Below are 22,388 nucleotides of genomic sequence, written 5' to 3'. Positions count from 1 at the left end.
GCGAATGTACTGCGTTGAGTTTAATTTTGTGATGAATGATCTAGTATTGTCCCCAGTTCGTTTGTTAGCATTGAATGTACAAGGTGTCAAGTGGGGCAACGTTGCGCTTTTAAGAAGACTCAATGCACCACCGCCGTGTATGGCAGGCGCGAGTTTGGTGATCGCGTACATTATTTTACTGTTCTGTTACGGATGTAATTTTGTCTGGCAATTTCGGCGCACCCCTAAATCTGTGGTCTCAAACTTCTCAGTGGCCTCTGGAGGTGATTGGGCAAGATCGAAGTGGAGTTTGACTGAACAATGCGGATAGAGAACTGGCTTCTATCTTCCAGCTTCCAGCTTCATAGCATCCCATCGCAGAGTGAGTGTACGAGGCCAATAGCCTCGTGGTGAGGGTGGAATGTGTCCAAGGAACCGTTTCAATACACAATCCTAATTTTCATTAGCTGAAGCTTCACTTGAGCATTAACTGAAAGCAGCTAGACATTCCATACCACAGTATTGACAGTGCACAGTAGTGTACTATTCGGTCTCAGGTTCCTTAGAGCATCACCACTAGAGGTCTTGTCAGTGACGGAAGCGTGAGGAGCTACGTCGCGTATTAGCTTTAGGTTCAGCGCTCTTTGGGCTGAACTAGCAGATAGGGTTTGCACCTTACGTTTGCGTTACGGACATTGGCCTCTTCCGAATGCACTTGCAACCAAGTCTTTTTATCGTGTCAAGGAATGCCCGTGCGCGAAAAGTGCTCTTGATCGATAAATTGATCCTAGTCGCAAAGGCATTCGGAATTCTCGCCCACACCATCTAGCAACTGCGAAGAAAGGACGTTGCCTACGGTCTGCGACACATCGCACTTCCGTTGCAGCAAAGGTAGTGTGACTGACCATTTATCGACAAATATTGTAATTATGAATAACAACGGGGATTCCAGCTCATGGACTGTTCACTTGGCTGCAATCACTCTGGGATATAACACATTTGTGCTCACCTTATTAACAAGTGTTCGAGCCTTATATTTTTGCAGATTGGCCACCTCACTCCGAACGTAGTCCGAGTAAGGGCATCGCAGTGCTCTGCAATTTTCGGATTTAACCGTTCGTGGTCCGTGGTTGTGAGTCTAGCCTCAGTGACTCCTGCGACCGCCATTCTGTTGCCTGGCACTTCTCAGGTAATCTCCTCAATGACCGTGTTTACTTTTCGATAATGTGTTGGCGTTCCGAATATTTTGCGTTCGACTCAACTTCGAATTTTGCATGTTTCAGTGTCAGCTGGAGGTTTCCGGACAGCTTGGAACCAGAAAATAACCGGCGACTGTGGACGGACCTTAAAAACTATGTGAAAGCTTCGTCAACGTTTATAGCAGAGTACGGATGAAAGGATATCAGTAGTGTTGAGGTTCAGTTTGATCCAGAGAGCATAAGTTTGACTGGTCACTCTATTTTTACTAAGCTCTATTCCCGGATGTATCCAGATGTACTTCCTGGAGCATGGAATCGTATGAACTAATGGATGGTTATCATCGTGTGGTCCAGCCATGGAGTGTCGCAGTGGACTGATGACGAAAACAATGGTGTTGCTACACACCTTCTTTGGCGCTGCTTGACAGGTAAACAATATGAGTTAACTTAATTTCCATGGACTAAGTAGCTCTTCATATTGAATATATGCAGACTCGGTCTCAAGTATAGCATTGCCAGGACGGCTCCACCATGACCATCGCAAAACCTCAGTGACTCCTGCGACCGCCATTGTGTTGGCTGGCACTTCTCAGGTATTCTCCTCAATGACCGTGTTTACTTTTCGATAATGTGTTGGCGTTCCGAATATTTTGCATTCGACTCAACTTCGAATTTTGCATGTTTCAGTGTCAGCTGGAGGTTTCCGGACAGCTTGGAACCAGAAAATAACCGACGACTGTGGACGGACCTTAATAACTATATGAAAGCTTCGTCACCGTGGATAGCAGAGTACGTATGCAGCGATATCAGTAGTGTTAACGTTCAGTTTGATCCAGAGTGCATAAGTTTGACTGGTCACTCTATTTTTACTAAGCTCTATTCCCGGATGTATCTAGATGTACTTCCTGGAGCATGGAATCGTATGATCTAATCGAAGGTTATCGTATGGTCCAGCCATAGAGTTTCGCAGTGGACTGATGACGAAAGCAACGGTGTTGCTGCACACCTTTTTTGGCGCTGGTTGACAGGTAAACAATATGAGTTAACTTAATTTCCATGGACTAAGTAGCTCTTCATGTTGAATATATGCAGACTCGGTCTCAAGTATACCATTGCCGGGACGGCTACACCATGACCATCGCAAGACCCAGTCGTGCAGTGCATTGATTGACTCGTGAAGAGGGCCGTTACCACCATATTGCCTCGTTCCTTCGGCTAAGGTTAGCATCGTTACATGTTGTTCTCTGCTTTGACTTAGCTTTTGTTTTCTTTTAAATCTTTAGATCATCTACATACAGCTTCTGTTTTTCTGGATGGTTTCGTCGAGATCATGGAAGTGATTACTGGTGGAGTTAAGAAATATTCTTGTGATGGACATCTGCTGTTGGAACCCACTGACCTTCAACTGCTGCTCAGGTGAAAAAAATTCGGTTGCTTTAATTCAGTTTGACGAAGCTACTCACCTTTAGATAGCAGATTCGCTATAAAATACACTCTTTTCTCAAGCTTTCCACAGTGGTCATTGAAGAGGGCAGTCGTACAGCACTGCTCTCGTGAAGATGATGTTCCTCTCCTGTTATTCAATGATGAATATCTTTCGTAGTTATTTTGCTTTTACAAAGCTGTGTTGCTGTATTTGTAGGTCAACTACCACAAGTTAGCTTTTGTATTGGTGTTATCATTCTGGCCGTGGTATACGCCAGTGGTAGACTGTAAAAGAGCTTTGGCGATGTATATGTGGCAGTCGCACACCTTGACTTGCTGTTGCCGCTCAAGTGATCAATCTGAGTTGCCTTATTTCCTTTTAATATAGTGGGCATGCCTTTTCATGTCTGCAGGTTCGGTCTGGGCTCTATCCTTCTCTGAAAGGTTCCATCATGATCATTTCACTTTCGAGTGGGGACATTTAGAATGAGGCTTCTCGAGACAACAGCTGTTGAATGCCTTGCTGCGGTTTGTCAGGTGAGCCTTCGTTTACAAAAACAAAAAAAAAGCCTTTACTAAGCTGTCCTTTGTGTTTATTTGCAGATGCGCTACCAGACGTTTGTGTATATGGTTCCATCGTGATTAAGGAATACGCCAATCGTGGAGTGCAGAAGCGCTCTGTCCTTGAAGATGTTTGATGGGCACCACATGTTCTAGCAGCTCTGTCTCAGGTGAGCAAATAAATTTACTTACATCAATTTGATTTTAGCAATATTTTGCTGCCTTAAGCGTTCGCGAATGTACTGCGTTGAGTTTAATTTTGAGATGAATGATCTAGTATTGGCCCCAGTTCGTTTGTTAGCATTGAATGTACAAGGTGTCAAGTGGGGCAACGTTGCGCTTTTAAGGAGACTCAATGCACCACCGCCGTGTATGGCAGGCGCGAGTTTGGTGATCGCGTACATTATTTTACTGTTCTGTTACGGATGTAATTTTGTCTGGCAATTTCGGCGCACCCCTAAATTTGTGGTCTCAAACTTCTCAGTGGCCTCTGGAGGTGATTGGGCAAGTTCGAAGTGGAGTTTGACTGAACAATGCGGATACAGAACTGGCTTCTAGCTTCCAGCTTCCAGCTTCATAGCATCCCATCTCAGAGTGAGTGTACGAGGCCAATAGCCTCGTGGTGAGGGTGGAATGTGTCCAAGGAACCGTTTCAATACACAATCCTAATTTTCATTAGCTGAAGCTTCACTTGAGCATTAACTGAAAGCAGCTAGACATTCCATACCACAGTATTGACAGTGCACAGTAGTGTACTATTCTGTCTCAGGTTCCTTAGAGCATCACCACTAGAGGTCTTGTCAGTGACGGAAGCGTGAGGAGCTACGTCGCGTATTAGCTTTAGGTTCAGCGCTCCTTGGGCAGAACTAGCAGATAGGGTTTGCACCTTACGTTTGCGTTACGGACATTGGCCTCTTCCGAATGCACTTGCAACCAAGTCATTTTATCGTGTCAAGGAATGCCCGTGCGCGAAAAGTGCTCTTGATCGATAAATTGATCCTAGTCGCAAAGGCATTCGGAATTCTCGCCCACACCATCTAGCAACTGCGAAGAAAGGACGTTGCCTACGGTCTGCGACACATCGCACTTCCGTTGCAGCAAAGGTAGTGTGACTGACCATTTATCGACAAATATTGTAATTATGAATAACAACGGGGATTCCAGCTCATGGACTGTTCACTTGGCTGCAATCACTCTGGGATATAACACATTTGTGCTCACCTTATTAACAAGTGTTTCGAGCCTTATATTTTTGCAGATTGGCCACCCCACTCCGAACACAGCCCGAGTAAGGGCATCGCAGTGCTCTGCAATTTTCGGATTTAACTGTTCGTGGTCCGCGGTTGTGCGTCTAGCCTCAGTGACTCCTGCGACCGCCATTCTGTTGCCTGGCACTTCTCAGGTAATCTCCTCAATGACCGTGTTTACTTTTCGATAATGTGTTGGCGTTCCGAATATTTTGCATTCGACTCAACTTCGAATTTTGCATGTTTCAGTGTCAGCTGGAGGTTTCCGGACAGCTTGGAACCAGAAAATAACCGGCGACTGTGGACGGACCTTAAAAACTATGTGAAAGCTTCGTCAACGTGGATAGCAGAGTGCGTATGGAAGGATATCAGTAGTGTTGAGGTTCAGTTTGATCCAGAGAGCATAAGTTTGACTGGTCACTCTATTTTTACTAAGCTCTATTCCCGGATGTATCCAGATGTACTTCCTGGAGCATGGAATCGTATGAACTAATCGAAGGTTATCATCGTGTGGTCTAGCCATGGAGTGTCGCAGTCGACTGATGACGAAAGCAATGGTGTTGCTACACACCTTTGGCGCTGCTTGACAGGTAAACAATATGAGTTAACTTAATTTCCATGGACTAAGTAGCTCTTCATAGTGAATATATGCAGACTCGGTCTCAAGTATACCATTGCCAGGACGGCTCCACAATGACCATCGCAAGACCTCTGTGACTCCTGCGACCGCCATTATGTTGGCTGGCACTTCTCAGGTAATCTCCTCAATGACCGTGTTTACTTTTCGATAATGTGTTGGCGTTCCGAATATTTTGCATTCGACTCAACTTCGTATTTTGCATGTTTCAGTGCCAGCTGGAGGTTTCCGGATAGCTTGGAACCAGAAAATAACCGGCGACTGTGGACGGACCTTAAAAGCTATGTGAAAGCTTCGTCACCGTGGATAGCAGAGTACGTATGCAGGGATATCAGTAGTGTTGAGGTTCTGTTTGATCCAGGGAGCATAAGTTTGACTGGTCACTCTATTTTTACTAAGCTCTATTTCCGGATGTATCCAGATGTACTTCCTGGAGCATGGACTCGTATGAACTAGTCGAAGGTTATCATCGTGTGGTCCAGCCATGGAGTGTCGCAGTGGACTGATGACGAAAGCAATGGTGTTGCTACACACCTTTGGCGCTGCTTGACAGGTAAACAATATGAGTTAACTTAATATCCATGGACTAAGTAGCTCTTCATATTGAATGTATGCAGACTCGGTCTCAAGTATAGCATTGCCAGGACGGCTCCACCATGGCCATCGCAAGACCTCAGTGACTCCTGCGACCGCCATTCTGTTGGCTGGCACTTCTCAGGTAATCTCCTCAATGACTGTGTTTACTTTTCGATAATGTGTTGGCGTTGCGAATATTTTGCATTCGACTCAACTTCGAATTTTGCATGTTTCAGTGTCAGCTGGAGGTTTCCGGACAGCTTGGAACCAGAAAATAACCGGCGACTGTGGACGGACCTTAAAAACTATGTGAAAGCTTTGTCACCGTGGATAGCAGAGTACGTATGCAGGGATATCAGTAGTGTTGAGTTTCAGTTTGATCCAGAGAGCATAAGTTTGACTGGTCACTCTATTTTTACTAAGCTCTATTCCCGGATGTATCCAGATGTACTTCCTGGAGCATGGAATCGTATGAACTAATCGATGGTTATCATCGTGTGGTCCAGCCATGGAGTGTCGCAGTGGACTGATGACGAAAGCAATGGTGTTGCTACACACCTTCTTTGGCGCTGCTTGACAGGTAAACCATATGAGTTAACTTAATTTCCATGGACTAAGTAGCTCTTCATATTGAATATATGCAGACTCGGTCTCAAGTATTGCATTGCCAGGACGGCTCCACCATGACCATCGCAAAACCTCAGTGACTCCTGCGACCGCCATTGTGTTGGCTGGCACTTCTCAGGTAATCTCCTCAATGACGGTGTTTACTTTTCGATAATGTGTTGGCGTTCCGAATATTTTGCATTCGACTCAACTTCGAATTTTGCATGTTTCAGTGTCAGCTGGAGGTTTCCGGACAGCTTGGAACCAGAAAATAACCGACGACTGTGGACGGACCTTAATAATTATATGAAAGCTTCGTCACCGTGGATAGCAGAGTACGTATGCAGCGATATCAGTAGTGTTGACGTTCAGTTTGATCCAGAGTGCATAAGTTTGACTGGTCACTCTATTTTTACTAAGCTCTATTCCCGGATGTATCTAGATGTACTTCCTGGAGCATGGAATCGTATGATCTAATCGAAGGTTATCGTATGGTCCAGCCATAGAGTTTCGCAGTGGACTGATGACGAAAGCAACGGTGTTGCTGCACACCTTTTTTGGCGCTGGTTGACAGGTAAACAATATGAGTTAACTTAATTTCCATGGACTAAGTAGCTCTTCATGTTGAATATATGCAGACTCGGTCTCAAGTATAGCATTGCCGGGACGGCTACACCATGACCATCGCAAGACCCAGTCGTGCAGTGCATTGATTGACTCGTGAAGAGGGCCGTTACCACCATATTGCCTCGCTCCTTCGGCTAAGGTTAGCATCGTTACATGTTGTTCTCTGCTTTGACTTAGCTTTTGTTTTCTTTTAAATCTTTAGATCATCTACATACAGCTTCTGTTTTTCTGGATGGTTTCGTCGAGATCATGGAAGTGATTACTGGTGGAGTTAAGAAATATTCTTGTGATGGACATCTGCTGTTGGAACCCACTGACCTTCAACTGCTGCTCAGGTGAAAAAAATTCGGTTGCTTTAATTCAGTTTGACGAAGCTACTCACCTTTAGATAGCAGATTCGCTATAAAATACACTCTTTTCTCAAGCTTTCCACAGTGGTCATTGAAGAGGGCAGTCGTACAGCACTGCTCTCGTGAGGATGATGTTCCTCTCCTGTTATTCAATGATGAATATCTTTCGTAGTTATTTTGCTTTTACAAAGCTGTCTTGCTGTATTTGTAGATCAACTACCACAAGTTAGCTTTTGTATTGGTGTTATCATTCTGGCCGTGGTATACGCCAGTGGTAGACTGTAAAAGAGCTTTGGCGATGTATATGTGGCAGTCGCACACCTTGACTTGCTGTTGCCGCTCAAGTGATCAATCTGAGTTGCCTTATTTCCTTTTAATATAGTGGGCATGCCTTTTCATGTCTGCAGGTTCGGTCTGGGCTCTATCCTTCTCTGAAAGGTTCCATCATGATCATTTCACTTTCGAATGGGGACATTTAGAATGAGGCTTCTCGAGACAACAGCTGTTGAATGCCTTGCTGCGGTTTGTCAGGTGAGCCTTCGTTTACAAAAACAAAAAAAAAAGCCTTTACTAAGCTGTCCTTTGTGTTTATTTGCAGATGCGCTACCAGACGTTTGTGTATATGGTTCCATCGTGATTAAGGAATACGCCAATCGTGGAGTGCAGAAGCGCTCTGTCCTTGAAGATGTTTGATGGGCACCACATGTTCTAGCAGCTCTGTCTCAGGTGAGCAAATAAATTTACTTACATCAATTTGATTTTAGCAATCTTGTGCTGCCTTAAGCGTTCGCGAATGTACTGCGTTGAGTTTAATTTTGAGATGAATGATCTAGTATTGGCCCCAGTTCGTTTGTTAGCATTGAATGTACAAGGTGTCAAGTGGGGCAACGTTGCGCTTTTAAGGAGACTCAATGCACCACCGCCGTGTATGGCAGGCGCGAGTTTGGTGATCGCGTACATTATTTTACTGTTCTGTTACGGATGTAATTTTGTCTGGCAATTTCGGCGCACCCCTAAATCTGTGGTCTCAAACTTCTCTGTGGCCTCTGGAGGTGATTGGGCAAGTTCGCAGTGGAGTTTGACTGAACAATGCGGATACAGAACTGGCTTCTAGCTTCCAGCTTCCAGCTTCATAGCATCCCATCGCAGAGTGAGTGTACGAGGCCAATAGCCTCGTGGTGAGGGTGGAATGTGTCCAAGGAACCGTTTCAATAGACAATCCTAATTTTCATTAGCTGAAGCTTCACTTGAGCATTAACTGAAAGCAGCTAGACATTCCATACCACAGTATTGACAGTGCACAGTAGTGTACTATTCGGTCTCACGTTCCTTAGAGCATCACCACTAGAGGTCTTGTCAGTGACGGAAGCGTGAGGAGCTACGTCGCGCATAAGCTTTAGGTTCAGCGCTCTTTGGGCAGAACTAGCAGATAGGGTTTGCACCTTACGTTTGCGTTACGGACATTGGCCTCTTCCGAATGCACTTGCAACCAAGTCATTTTATCGTGTCAAGGAATGCCCGTGCGCGAAAAGTGCTCTTGATCGATAAATTGATCCTAGTCGCAAAGGCATTCGGAATTCTCGCCCAGACCATCTAGCAACTGCGAAGAAAGGACGTTGCCTACGGTCTGCGACACATCGCACTTCCGTTGCAGCAAAGGTAGTGTGACTGACCATTTATCGACAAATATTGTAATTATGAATAACAACGGGGATTCCAGCTCATGGACTGTTCACTTGGCTGCAATCACTCTGGGATATAACACATTTGTGCTCACCTTATTAACAAGTGTTTCGAGCCTTATATTTTTGCAGATTGGCCACCCCACTCCGAACACAGCCCGAGTAAGGGCATCGCAGTGCTCTGCAATTTTCGGATTTAACTGTTCGTGGTCCGCGGTTGTGCGTCTAGCCTCAGTGACTCCTGCGACCGCCATTCTGTTGCCTGGCACTTCTCAGGTAATCTCCTCAATGACCGTGTTTACTTTTCGATAATGTGTTGGCGTTCCGAATATTTTGCATTCGACTCAACTTCGAATTTTGCATGTTTCAGTGTCAGCTGGAGGTTTCCGGACAGCTTGGAACCAGAAAATAACCGGCGACTGTGGACGGACCTTAAAAACTATGTGAAAGCTTCGTCAACGTTTATAGCAGAGTACGTATGAAAGGATATCAGTAGTGTTGAGGTTCAGTTTGATCCAGAGAGCATAAGTTTGACTGGTCACTCTATTTTTACTAAGCTCTATTCCCGGATGTATCCAGATGTACTTCCTGGAGCATGGAATCGTATGAACTAATCGATGGTTATCATCGTGTGGTCCAGCCATGGAGTGTCGCAGTGGACTGATGACGAAAGCAATGGTGTTGCTACACACCTTCTTTGGCGCTGCTTGACAGGTAAACAATATGAGTTAACTTAATTTCCATGGACTAAGTAGCTCTTCATATTGAATATATGCAGACTCGGTCTCAAGTATAGCATAGCCAGGACTGCTCCACCATGACCATCGCAAAACCTCAGTGACTCCTGCGACCGCCATTGTGTTGGCTGGCACTTCTCAGGTAATCTCCTCAATGACCGTGTTTACTTTTCGATAATGTGTTGGCGTTCCGAATATTTTGCATTCGACTCAACTTCGAATTTTGCATGTTTCAGTGTCAGCTGGAGGTTTCCGGACAGCTTGGAACCAGAAAATAACCGACGACTGTGGACGGACCTTAATAACTATATGAAAGCTTCGTCACCGTGGATAGCAGAGTACGTATGCAGCGATATCAGTAGTGTTGACGTTCAGTTTGATCCAGAGTGCATAAGTTTGACTGGTCACTCTATTTTTACTAAGCTCTATTCCCGGATGTATCTAGATGTACTTCCTGGAGCATGGAATCGTATGATCTAATCGAAGGTTATCGTATGGTCCAGCCATAGAGTTTCGCAGTGGACTGATGACGAAAGCAACGGTGTTGCTGCACACCTTTTTTGGCGCTGGTTGACAGGTAAACAATATGAGTTAACTTAATTTCCATGGACTAAGTAGCTCTTCATGTTGAATATATGCAGACTCGGTCTCAAGTATACCATTGCCGGGACGGCTACACCATGACCATCGCAAGACCCAGTCGTGCAGTGCATTGATTGACTCGTGAAGAGGGCCGTTACCACCATATTGCCTCGTTCCTTCGGCTAAGGTTAGCATCGTTACATGTTGTTCTCTGCTTTGACTTAGCTTTTGTTTTCTTTTAAATCTTTAGATCATCTACATACAGCTTCTGTTTTTCTGGATGGTTTCGTCGAGATCATGGAAGTGATTACTGGTGGAGTTAAGAAATATTCTTGTGATGGACATCTGCTGTTGGAACCCACTGACCTTCAACTGCTGCTCAGGTGAAAAAAATTCGGTTGCTTTAATTCAGTTTGACGAAGCTACTCACCTTTAGATAGCAGATTCGCTATAAAATACACTCTTTTCTCAAGCTTTCCACAGTGGTCATTGAAGAGGGCAGTCGTACAGCACTGCTCTCGTGAGGATGATGTTCCTATCCTGTTATTCAATGATGAATATCTTTCGTAGTTATTTTGCTTTTACAAAGCTGTCTTGCTGTATTTGTAGATCAACTACCACAAGTTAGCTTTTGTATTGGTGTTATCATTCTGGCCGTGGTATACGCCAGTGGTAGACTGTAAAAGAGCTTTGGCGATGTATATGTGGCAGTCGCACACCTTGACTCGCTGTTGCCGCTCAAGTGATCAATCTGAGTTGCCTTATTTCCTTTTAATATAGTGGGCATGCCTTTTCATGTCTGCAGGTTCGGTCTGGGCTCTATCCTTCTCTGAAAGGTTCCATCATGATCATTTCACTTTCGAGTGGGGACATTTAGAATGAGGCTTCTCGAGACAACAGCTGTTGAATGCCTTGCTGCGGTTTGTCAGGTGAGCCTTCGTTTACAAAAACAAAAAAAAAGCCTTTACTAAGCTGTCCTTCGTGTTTATTTGCAGATGCGCTACCAGACGTTTGTGTATATGGTTCCATCGTCATTAAGGAATACGCCAATCGTGGAGTGCAGAAGCGCTCTGTCTTTGAAGATGTTTGATGGGCACCACATGTTCTAGCAGCTCTGTCTCAGGTGAGCAAATAAATTTACTTACATCAATTTGATTTTAGCAATCTTGTGCTGCCTTAAGCATTCGCGAATGTACTGTGTTGAGTTTAATTTTGAGATGAATGATCTAGTATTGGCCCCAGTTCGTTTGTTAGCATTGAATGTACAAGGTGTCAAGTGGGGCAACGTTGCGCTTTTAAGGAGACTCAATGCACCACCGCCGTGTATGGCAGGCGCGAGTTTGGTGATCGCGTACATTATTTTACTGTTCTGTTACGGATGTAATTTTGTCTGGCAATTTCGGCGCACCCCTAAATCTGTGGTCTCAAACTTCTCAGTGGCCTCTGGAGGTGATTGGGCAAGTTCGCAGTGGAGTTTGACTGAACAATGCGGATACAGAACTGGCTTCTAGCTTCCAGCTTCCAGCTTCATAGCATCCCATCGCAGAGTGAGTGTACGAGGCCAATAGCCTCGTGGTGAGGGTGGAATGTGTCCAAGGAACCGTTTCAATAGACAATCCTAATTTTCATTAGCTGAAGCTTCACTTGAGCATTAACTGAAAGCAGCTAGACATTCCATACCACAGTATTGACAGTGCACAGTAGTGTACTATTCGGTCTCACGTTCCTTAGAGCATCACCACTAGAGGTCTTGTCAGTGACGGAAGCGTGAGGAGCTACGTCGCGCATAAGCTTTAGGTTCAGCGCTCTTTGGGCAGAACTAGCAGATAGGGTTTGCACCTTACGTTTGCGTTACGGACATTGGCCTCTTCCGAATGCACTTGCAACCAAGTCATTTTATCGTGTCAAGGAATGCCCGTGCGCGAAAAGTGCTATTGATCGATAAATTGATCCTAGTCGCCAAGGCATTCGGAATTCTCGCCCACACCATCTAGCAACTGCGAAGAAAGGACGTTGCCTACGGTCTGCGACACATCGCACTTCCGTTGCAGCAAAGGTAGTGTGACTGACCATTTATCGACAAATATTGTAATTATGAATAACAACGGGGATTCCAGCTCATGGACTGTTCACTTGGCTGCAATCACTCTGGGATATAACACATTTGTGCTCACCTTATTAACAAGTGTTTCGAGCCTTATATTTTTGCAGATTGGCCACCTCACTCCGAACGCAGTCCGAGTAAGGGCATCGCAGTGCTCTTCAATTTTCGGATTTAACCGTTCGTGGTCCGTGGTCGTGCGTCTAGCCTCAGTGACTCCTGCGACCGCCATTCTGTTGCCTGACACTTCTCAGGTAATCTCCTCAATGACCGTGTTTACTTTTCGATAATGTGTTGGCGTTCCGAATATTTTGCGTTCGACTCAACTTCCAATTTTGCATGTTTCAGTGTCAGCTGGAGGTTTCCGGACAGCTTGGAACCAGAAAATAACCGGCGACTGTGGACGGACCTTAAAAACTATGTGAAAGCTTCGTCAACGTTTATAGCAGAGTACGTATGGAAGGCTATCAGTAGTGTTGAGGTTCAGTTTGATCCAGAGAGCATAAGTTTGACTGGTCACTCTATTTTTACTAAGCTCTATTTCCGGATGTATCCAGATGTACTTCCTGGAGCATGGAATCGTATGAACTAATCGAAGGTTATCATCGTGTGGTCCAGCCATGGAGTGTCGCAGTGGACTGATGACGAAAGCAATGGTGTTGCTACACACCTTCTTTGGCGCTGCTTGACAGGTAAACAATATGAGTTAACTTAATTTCCATGGACTAAGTAGCTCTTCATAGTGAATATATGCAGACTCGGTCTCAAGTATACCATTGCCAGGACGGCTCCACAATGACCATCGCAAGACCTCTGTGACTCCTGCGACCGCCATTCTGTTGGGTGGCACTTGTCAGGTAATCTCCTCAATGACCGTGTTTACGTTTCGATAATGTGTTGGCATTCCTAATATTTTGCATTCGACTCAACTTCGTATTTTGCATGTTTCAGTGTCAGCTGGAGGTTTCTGGATAGCTTGGAACCAGAAAATAACCGGCGACTGTTGACGGACCTTAAAAACTATGTTAAAGCTTCGTCACCGTGGATAGCAGAGTACGTATGCAGGGATATCAGTAGTGTTGAGGTTCAGTTTGATCCAGAGAGGATAAGTTTGACTGGTCACTCTATTTTTACTAAGCTCTATTCCCGGATGTATCCAGATGTACTTCCTGGAGCATGGAATCGTATGAACTAATCGAAGGTTATCATCGTGTGGTCCAGCCATGGAGTGTCGCAGTGGACTGATGACGAAAGCAATGGTGTTGCTACACACCTTCTTTGGCGCTGCTTGACAGGTAAACAATATGAGTTAACTTAATATCCATGGACTAAGTAGCTCTTCATATTGAATATATGCAGACTCGGTCTCAAGTATAGCATTGCCAGGACGGCTCCACCATGACCATCGCAAGCCCTCAGTGACTTCTGCGACCGCCGTTCTGTTGGCTGGCACTTCTCAGGTAATCTCCTCAATGACCGTGTTTACTTTTCAATTATGTGTTGGTGGTCCGAATATTTTGCATTCGACTCAACTTCGAATTTTGCATGTTTCAGTGTCAGCTGGAGGTTTCCGGACAGCTTGGAACCAGAAAATAACCGGCGACTGTGGACGGACCTTAAAAACTATGTGAAAGCTTCGTCACCGTGGATAGCAGAGTACGTATGCAGGGATATCAGTAGTGTTGAGGTTCAGTTTGATCCAGAGAGCATAAGTTTGACTGGTCACTCTATTTTTACTAAGCTCTATTCCCGGATGTATTTAGATGTACTTCCTGGAGCATGGAATCGTATGAACTAATCGAAGGTTATCATCGTGTGATCCAGCCATGGAGTGTCGCAGTGGACTGATGACGAAAGCAACGGTGTTGCTGCACACCTTTTTTGGCGCTGGTTGACAGGTAAACAATATGAGTTAACTTAATTTCCATGGACTAAGTAGCTCTTCATGTTGAATATATGCAGACTCGGTCTCAAGTATACCATTGCCGGGACGGCTACACCATGACCATCGCAAGACCCAGTCGTGCAGTGCATTGATTGACTCGTGAAGAGGGCCGTTACCACCATATTGCCTCGTTCCTTCGGCTAAGGTTAGCATCGTTACATGTTGTTCTCTGCTTTGACTTAGCTTTTGTTTTCTTTTAAATCTTTAGATCATCTACATACAGCTTCTGTTTTTCTAGATGGTTTCGTCGAGATCATGGAAGTGATTACTGGTGGAGTTAAGAAATATTCTTGTGATGGACATCTGCTGTTGGAGCCCACTGACCTTCAACTGCTGCTCAGGTGAAAAAATTCGGTTGCTTTAATTCAGTTTGACGAAGCTACTCACCTTTCGATAGCAGATTCGCTATAAAATATACTCTTTTCTCAAGCTTTCCACAGATGTCATTGAAGAGGGCAGTCGTACAGTACTGCTCTCGTGAGGATGATGTTCCTCTCCTGTTATTCAATGATGAATATCTTTCGTAGTTATTTTGCTTTTACAAAGCTGTCTTGCTGTATTTGTAGATCAACTACCACAAGTTAGCTTTTGTATTGGTGTTATCATTCTGGCCGTGGTATACGCCAGTGGTAGACTGTAAAAGAGCTTTGGCGATGTATATGTGGCAGTCGCACACCTTGACTTGCTGTTGCCGCTCAAGTGATCAATCTGAGTTGCCTTATTTCCTTTTAATATAGTGGGCATGCCTTTTCATGTCTGCAGGTTCGGTCTGGGCTCTATCCTTCTCTGAAAGGTTCCATCATGATCATTTCACTTTCGAGTGGGGACATTTAGAATGAGGCTTCTCGAGATAACAGCTGTTGAATGCCTTGCTGCGGTTTGTCAGGTGAGCCTTCGTTTACAAAAACAAAAAAAAAAAGCCTTTACTAAGCTGTCCTTTGTGTTTATTTGCAGATGCGCTACCAGACGTTTGTGTATATGGTTCCATCGTGATTAAGGAATACGCCAATCGTGGAGTGCAGAAGCGCTCTGTCCTTGAAGATGTTTGATGGGCACCACATGTTCTAGCAGCTCTGTCTCAGGTGAGCAAATAAGTTTACTTACATCAATTTGATTTTAGCAATCTTGTGCTGCCTTAAGCGTTCGCGAATGTACTGCGTTGAGTTTAATTTTGAGATGAATGATCTAGTATTGGCCCCAGTTCGTTTGTTAGCATTGAATGTACAAGGTGTCAAGTGGGGCAACGTTGCGCTTTTAAGGAGACTCAATGCACCACCGCCGTGTATGGCAGGCGCGAGTTTGGTGATCGCGTACATTATTTTACTGTTCTGTTACGGATGTAATTTTGTCTGGCAATTTCGGCGCACCCCTAAATTTGTGGTCTCAAACTTCTCAGTGGCCTCTGGAGGTGATTGGGCAAGTTCGAAGTGGAGTTTGACTGAACGATGCGGATACAGAACTGGCTTCTAGCTTCCAGCTTCCAGCTTCATAGCATCCCATCGCAGAGTGAGTGTACGAGGCCAATAGCCTCGTGGTGAGGGTGGAATGTGTCCAAGGAACCGTTTCAATACACAATCCTAATTTTCATTAGCTGAAGCTTCACTTGAGCATTAACTGAAAGCAGCTAGACATTCCATACCACAGTATTGACAGTGCACAGTAGTGTACTATTCGGTCTCAGGTTCCTTAGAGCATCACCACTAGAGGTCTTGTCAGTGACGGAAGCGTCAGGAGCTACGTCGCGTATTAGCTTTAGGTTCAGCGCTCCTTGGGCAGAACTAGCAGATAGGGTTTGCACCTTACGTTTGCGTCACGGACATTGGCCTCTTCCGAATGCACTTGCAACCAAGTCATTTTATCGTGTCAAGGAATGCCCGTGCGCGAAAAGTGCTCTTGATCGATAAATTGATCCTAGTCGCAAAGGCATTCGGAATTCTCGCCCACACCATCTAGCAACTGCGAAGAAAGGACGTTGCCTACAGTCTGCGACACATCGCACTTCCGTTGCAGCAAAGGTAGTGTGACTGACCATTTATCGACAAATATTGTAATTATGAATAACAACGGGGATTCCAGCTCATGGACTGTTCACTTGGCTGCAATCACTCTGGGATATAACACATTTGTGCTCACCTTATTAACAAGTGTTTCGAGCCTTATATTTTTGCAGATTGGCCACCCCACTCCGAACACAGCCCGAGTAAGGGCATCGCAGTGCTCTGCAATTTTCGGATTTAACTGTTCGTGGTCCGCGGTTGTGCGTTTAGCCTCAGTGACTCCTGCGACCGCCATTCTGTTGCCTGGCACTTCTCAGGTAATCTCCTCAATGACCGTGTTTACTTTTCGATAATGTGTTCGCGTTCCGAATATTTTGCATTCGACTCAACTTCGAATTTTGCATGTTTCAGTGTCAGCTGGAGGTTTCCGGACAGCTTGGAACCAGAAAATAACCGGCGACTGTGGACGGACCTTAAAAACTATGTGAAAGCTTCGTCAACGTGGATAGCAGAGTGCGTATGGAAGGATATCAGTAGTGTTGAGGTTCAGTTTGATCCAGAGAGCATAAGTTTGACTGGTCACTCTATTTTTACTAAGCTCTATTCCCGGATGTATCCAGATGTACTTCCTGGAGCATGGAATCGTATGAACTAATCGAAGGTTATCATCGTGTGGTCTAGCCATGGAGTGTCGCAGTCGACTGATGACGAAAGCAATGGTGTTGCTACACACCTTTGGCGCTGCTTGACAGGTAAACAATATGAGTTAACTTAATTTCCATGGACTAAGTAGCTCTTCATAGTGAATATATGCAGACTCGGTCTCAAGTATACTATTGCCAGGACGGCTCCACAATGACCATCGCAAGACCTCTGTGACTCCTGCGACCGCCATTATGTTGGCTGGCACTTCTCAGGTAATCTCCTCAATGACCGTGTTTACTTTTCGATAATGTGTTGGCGTTCCGAATATTTTGCATTCGACTCAACTTCGTATTTTGCATGTTTCAGTGCCAGCTGGAGGTTTCCGGATAGCTTGGAACCAGAAAATAACCGGCGACTGTGGACGGACCTTAAAAGCTATGTGACAGCTTCGTCACCGTGGATAGCAGAGTACGTATGCAGGGATATCAGTAGTGTTGAGGTTCTGTTTGATCCAGGGAGCATAAGTTTGACTGGTCACTCTATTTTTACTAAGCTCTATTCCCGGATGTATCCAGATGTACTTCCTGGAGCATGGAATCGTATGAACTAATCCAAGGTTATCATCGTGTGGTCCAGCCATGGAGTGTCGCAGTGGACTGATGACGAAAGCAATGGTGTTGCTACACACCTTCTTTGGCGCTGCTTGACAGGTAAACAATATGAGTTAACTTGATTTCCATGGACTACGTAGCTCTTCATATTGAATATATGCAGACTCGATTTCAAGTATAGCATTGCCAGGACGGCTCCACCATGACCATCGCAAGACCTTAGTGACTCCTGCGACCGCCATTCCTTTGGCTGGCACTTCTCAGGTAATCTCCTCAATGACCGTGTTTACTTTTCGATAATTTGTTGGCGTTCCGAATATTTTGCATTCGACTCAACTTCGAATTTTGCATGTTTCAGTGTCAGCTGGAGGTTTCCGGACAGCTTGGAACCAGAAAATGACCGGCGACTGTGGACGGACCTTAAAAACTATGTGAAAGCTTCGTCACCGTGGATAGCAGAGTACGTATGCAGCGATATCAGTAGTGTTGAGGTTCAGTTTGATCCAGAGTGCATAAGTTTGACTGGTCACTCTATTTTTACTAAGCTCTATTCCCGGATGTATCTAGATGTACTTCCTGGAGCATGGAATCGTATGAACTAATCGAAGGTTATCGTCGTATCGTCCAGCCATGGAGTGTCGCAGTGGACTGATGACGAAAGCAACGGTGTTGCTGCACACCTTTTTTGGTGGTGCTTGACAGGTAAACAATGTGAGTTAACTTAATTTCCATTGACTAAGTAGCTCTTCATGTTGAATATATGCAGACTCGGTCTCAAGTATACCATTGCCGGGACGGCTACATCATGACCATCGCAAGACCCAGTCGTGCAGTGCATTGATTGACTAGTGAAGAGGGCCGTTACCACCATATTGCCTCGTTCCTTCGCCTAAGGTTAGCATCGTTACATGTTGTTCTCTGCTTTGACTTAGCTTTTGTTTTCTTTTAAATCTTTAGATCATCTACATACAGCTTCTGTTTTTCTGGATGGTTTCGTCGAGATCATGGAAGTGATTACTGGTGGAGTTAAGAAATATTCTTGTGATGGACATCTGCTGTTGGAGCCCACTGACCTTCAACTGCTGCTCAGGTGAAAAAATTCGGTTGCTTTAATTCAGTTTGACGAAGCTACTCTCACCTTTAGATAGCAGATTCGCTATAAAATATACTCTTTTCTCAAGCTTTCCACAGTGGTCATTGAAGAGGGCAGTCGTACAGCACTGCTCTCGTGAGGATGATGTTCCTCTCCTGTTATTCAATGATGAATATCTTTCGTAGTCATTTTGCTTTTACAAAGCTGTCTTGCTGTATTTGTAGATCAACTACCACAAGTTAGCTTTTGTATTGGTGTTATCATTCTGGCCGTGGTATACGCCAGTGGTAGACTGTAAAAGAGCTTTGGCGATGTATATGTGGCAGTCGCACACCTTCACTTGCTGTTGCCGCTCCAGTGATCAATCTGAGTTGCCTTGTTTCCTTTTAATATTGTGGGCATGCCTTTTCATGTCTGCAGGTTCGGTCTGGGCTCTATCCTTCTCTGAGAGGATCCATCATGATCATTTCACTTTCCAGTGGGGACATTTAGAATGAGGCTTCTCGAGATAACAGCTGTTGTTGCCAGAATGCCTTGCTGCGGTTTGTCAGGTGAGCCTTCGTTTACAAAAACAAAAAAAAAGCCTTTACTAAGCTGTCCTTCGTGTTTATTTGCAGATGCGCTACCAGACGTTTGTGTATATGGTTCCATCGTCATTAAGGAATACGCCAATCGTGGAGTGCAGAAGCGCTCTGTCTTTGAAGATGTTTGATGGGCACCACATGTTCTAGCAGCTCTGTCTCAGGTGAGCAAATAAATTTACTTACATCAATTTGATTTTAGCAATCTTGTGCTGCCTTAAGCATTCGCGAATGTACTGCGTTGAGTTTAATTTTGAGATGAATGATCTAGTATTGGCCCCAGTTCGTTTGTTAGCATTGAATGTACAAGGTGTCAAGTGGGGCAACGTTGCGCTTTTAAGGAGACTCAATGCACCACCGCCGTGTATGGCAGGCGCGAGTTTGGTGATCGCGTACATTATTTTACTGTTCTGTTACGGATGTAATTTTGTCTGGCAATTTCGGCGCACCCCTAAATCTGTGGTCTCAAACTTCTCAGTGGCCTCTGGAGGTGATTGGGCAAGTTCGCAGTGGAGTTTGACTGAACAATGCGGATACAGAACTGGCTTCTAGCTTCCAGCTTCCAGCTTCATAGCATCCCATCGCAGAGTGAGTGTACGAGGCCAATAGCCTCGTGGTGAGGGTGGAATGTGTCCAAGGAACCGTTTCAATAGACAATCCTAATTTTCATTAGCTGAAGCTTCACTTGAGCATTAACTGAAAGCAGCTAGACATTCCATACCACAGTATTGACAGTGCACAGTAGTGTACTATTCGGTCTCAGGTTCCTTAGAGCATCACCACTAGAGGTCTTGTCAGTGACGGAAGCGTGAGGAGCTACGTCGCGCATAAGCTTTAGGTTCAGCGCTCTTTGGGCAGAACTAGCAGATAGGGTTTGCACCTTACGTTTGCGTTACGGACATTGGCCTCTTCCGAATGCACTTGCAACCAAGTCATTTTATCGTGTCAAGGAATGCCCGTGCGCGAAAAGTGCTGTTGATCGATAAATTGATCCTAGTCGCAAAGGCATTCGGAATTCTCGCCCACACCATCTAGCAACTGCGAAGAAAGGACGTTGCCTACGGTCTGCGACACATCGCACTTCCGTTGCAGCAAAGGTAGTGTGACTGACCATTTATCGACAAATATTGTAATTATGAATAACAACGGGGATTCCAGCTCATGGACTGTTCACATGGCTGCAATCACTCTGGGATATAACACATTTGTGCTCACCTTATTAACAAGTGTTTCGAGCCTTATATTTTTGCAGATTGGCCACCTCACTCCGAACGCAGTCCGAGTAAGGGCATCGCAGTGCTCTTCAATTTTCGGATTTAACCGTTCGTGGTCCGTGGTCGTGCGTCTAGCCTCAGTGACTCCTGCGACCGCCATTCTGTTGCCTGACACTTCTCAGGTAATCTCCTCAATGACCGTGTTTACTTTTCGATAATGTGTTGGCGTTCCGAATATTTTGCGTTCGACTCAACTTCCAATTTTGCATGTTTCAGTGTCAGCTGGAGGTTTCCGGACAGCTTGGAACCAGAAAATAACCGGCGACTGTGGACGGACCTTAAAAACTATGTGAAAGCTTCGTCAACGTTTATAGCAGAGTACGTATGGAAGGCTATCAGTAGTGTTGAGGTTCAGTTTGATCCAGAGAGCATAAGTTTGACTGGTCACTCTATTTTTACTAAGCTCTATTTCCGGATGTATCCAGATGTACTTCCTGGAGCATGGAATCGTATGAACTAATCGAAGGTTATCATCGTGTGGTCCAGCCATGGAGTGTCGCAGTGGACTGATGACGAAAGCAATGGTGTTGCTACACACCTTCTTTGGCGCTGCTTGACAGGTAAACAATATGAGTTAACTTAATTTCCATGGACTAAGTAGCTCTTCATAGTGAATATATGCAGACTCGGTCTCAAGTATACCATTGCCAGGACGGCTCCACAATGACCATCGCAAGACCTCTGTGACTCCTGCGACCGCCATTCTGTTGGGTGGCACTTGTCAGGTAATCTCCTCAATGACCGTGTTTACGTTTCGATAATGTGTTGGCATTCCTAATATTTTGCATTCGACTCAACTTCGTATTTTGCATGTTTCAGTGTCAGCTGGAGGTTTCTGGATAGCTTGGAACCAGAAAATAACCGGCGACTGTTGACGGACCTTAAAAACTATGTTAAAGCTTCGTCACCGTGGATAGCAGAGTACGTATGCAGGGATATCAGTAGTGTTGAGGTTCAGTTTGATCCAGAGAGGATAAGTTTGACTGGTCACTCTATTTTTACTAAGCTCTATTCCCGGATGTATCCAGATGTACTTCCTGGAGCATGGAATCGTATGAACTAATCGAAGGTTATCATCGTGTGGTCCAGCCATGGAGTGTCGCAGTGGACTGATGACGAAAGCAATGGTGTTGCTACACACCTTCTTTGGCGCTGCTTGACAGGTAAACAATATGAGTTAACTTAATATCCATGGACTAAGTAGCTCTTCATATTGAATATATGCAGACTCGGTCTCAAGTATAGCATTGCCAGGACGGCTCCACCATGACCATCGCAAGCCCTCAGTGACTTCTGCGACCGCCGTTCTGTTGGCTGGCACTTCTCAGGTAATCTCCTCAATGACCGTGTTTAGTTTTCGATTATGTGTTGGTGTTCCGAATATTTTGCATTCGACTCAACTTCGAATTTTGCATGTTTCAGTGTCAGCTGGAGGTTTCCGGACAGCTTGGAACCAGAAAATAACCGGCGACTGTGGACGGACCTTAAAAACTATGTGAAAGCTTCGTCACCGTGGATAGCAGAGTACGTATGCAGGGATATCAGTAGTGTTGAGGTTCAGTTTGATCCAGAGAGCATAAGTTTGACTGGTCACTCTATTTTTACTAAGCTCTATTCCCGGATGTATTTAGATGTACTTCCTGGAGCATGGAATCGTATGAACTAATCGAAGGTTATCATCGTGTGATCCAGCCATGGAGTGTCGCAGTGGACTGATGACGAAAGCAACGGTGTTGCTGCACACCTTTTTTGGCGCTGGTTGACAGGTAAACAATATGAGTTAACTTAATTTCCATGGACTAAGTAGCTCTTCATGTTGAATATATGCAGACTCGGTCTCAAGTATACCATTGCCGGGACGGCTACACCATGACCATCGCAAGACCCAGTCGTGCAGTGCATTGATTGACTCGTGAAGAGGGCCGTTACCACC

This window comes from Dermacentor variabilis, chromosome 10, assembly GCF_050947875.1.
Source record: "Dermacentor variabilis isolate Ectoservices chromosome 10, ASM5094787v1, whole genome shotgun sequence".
NCBI lineage: Eukaryota > Metazoa > Arthropoda > Arachnida > Ixodida > Ixodidae > Dermacentor > Dermacentor variabilis.
Note: the sequence above shows the minus strand (reverse complement) of the source record.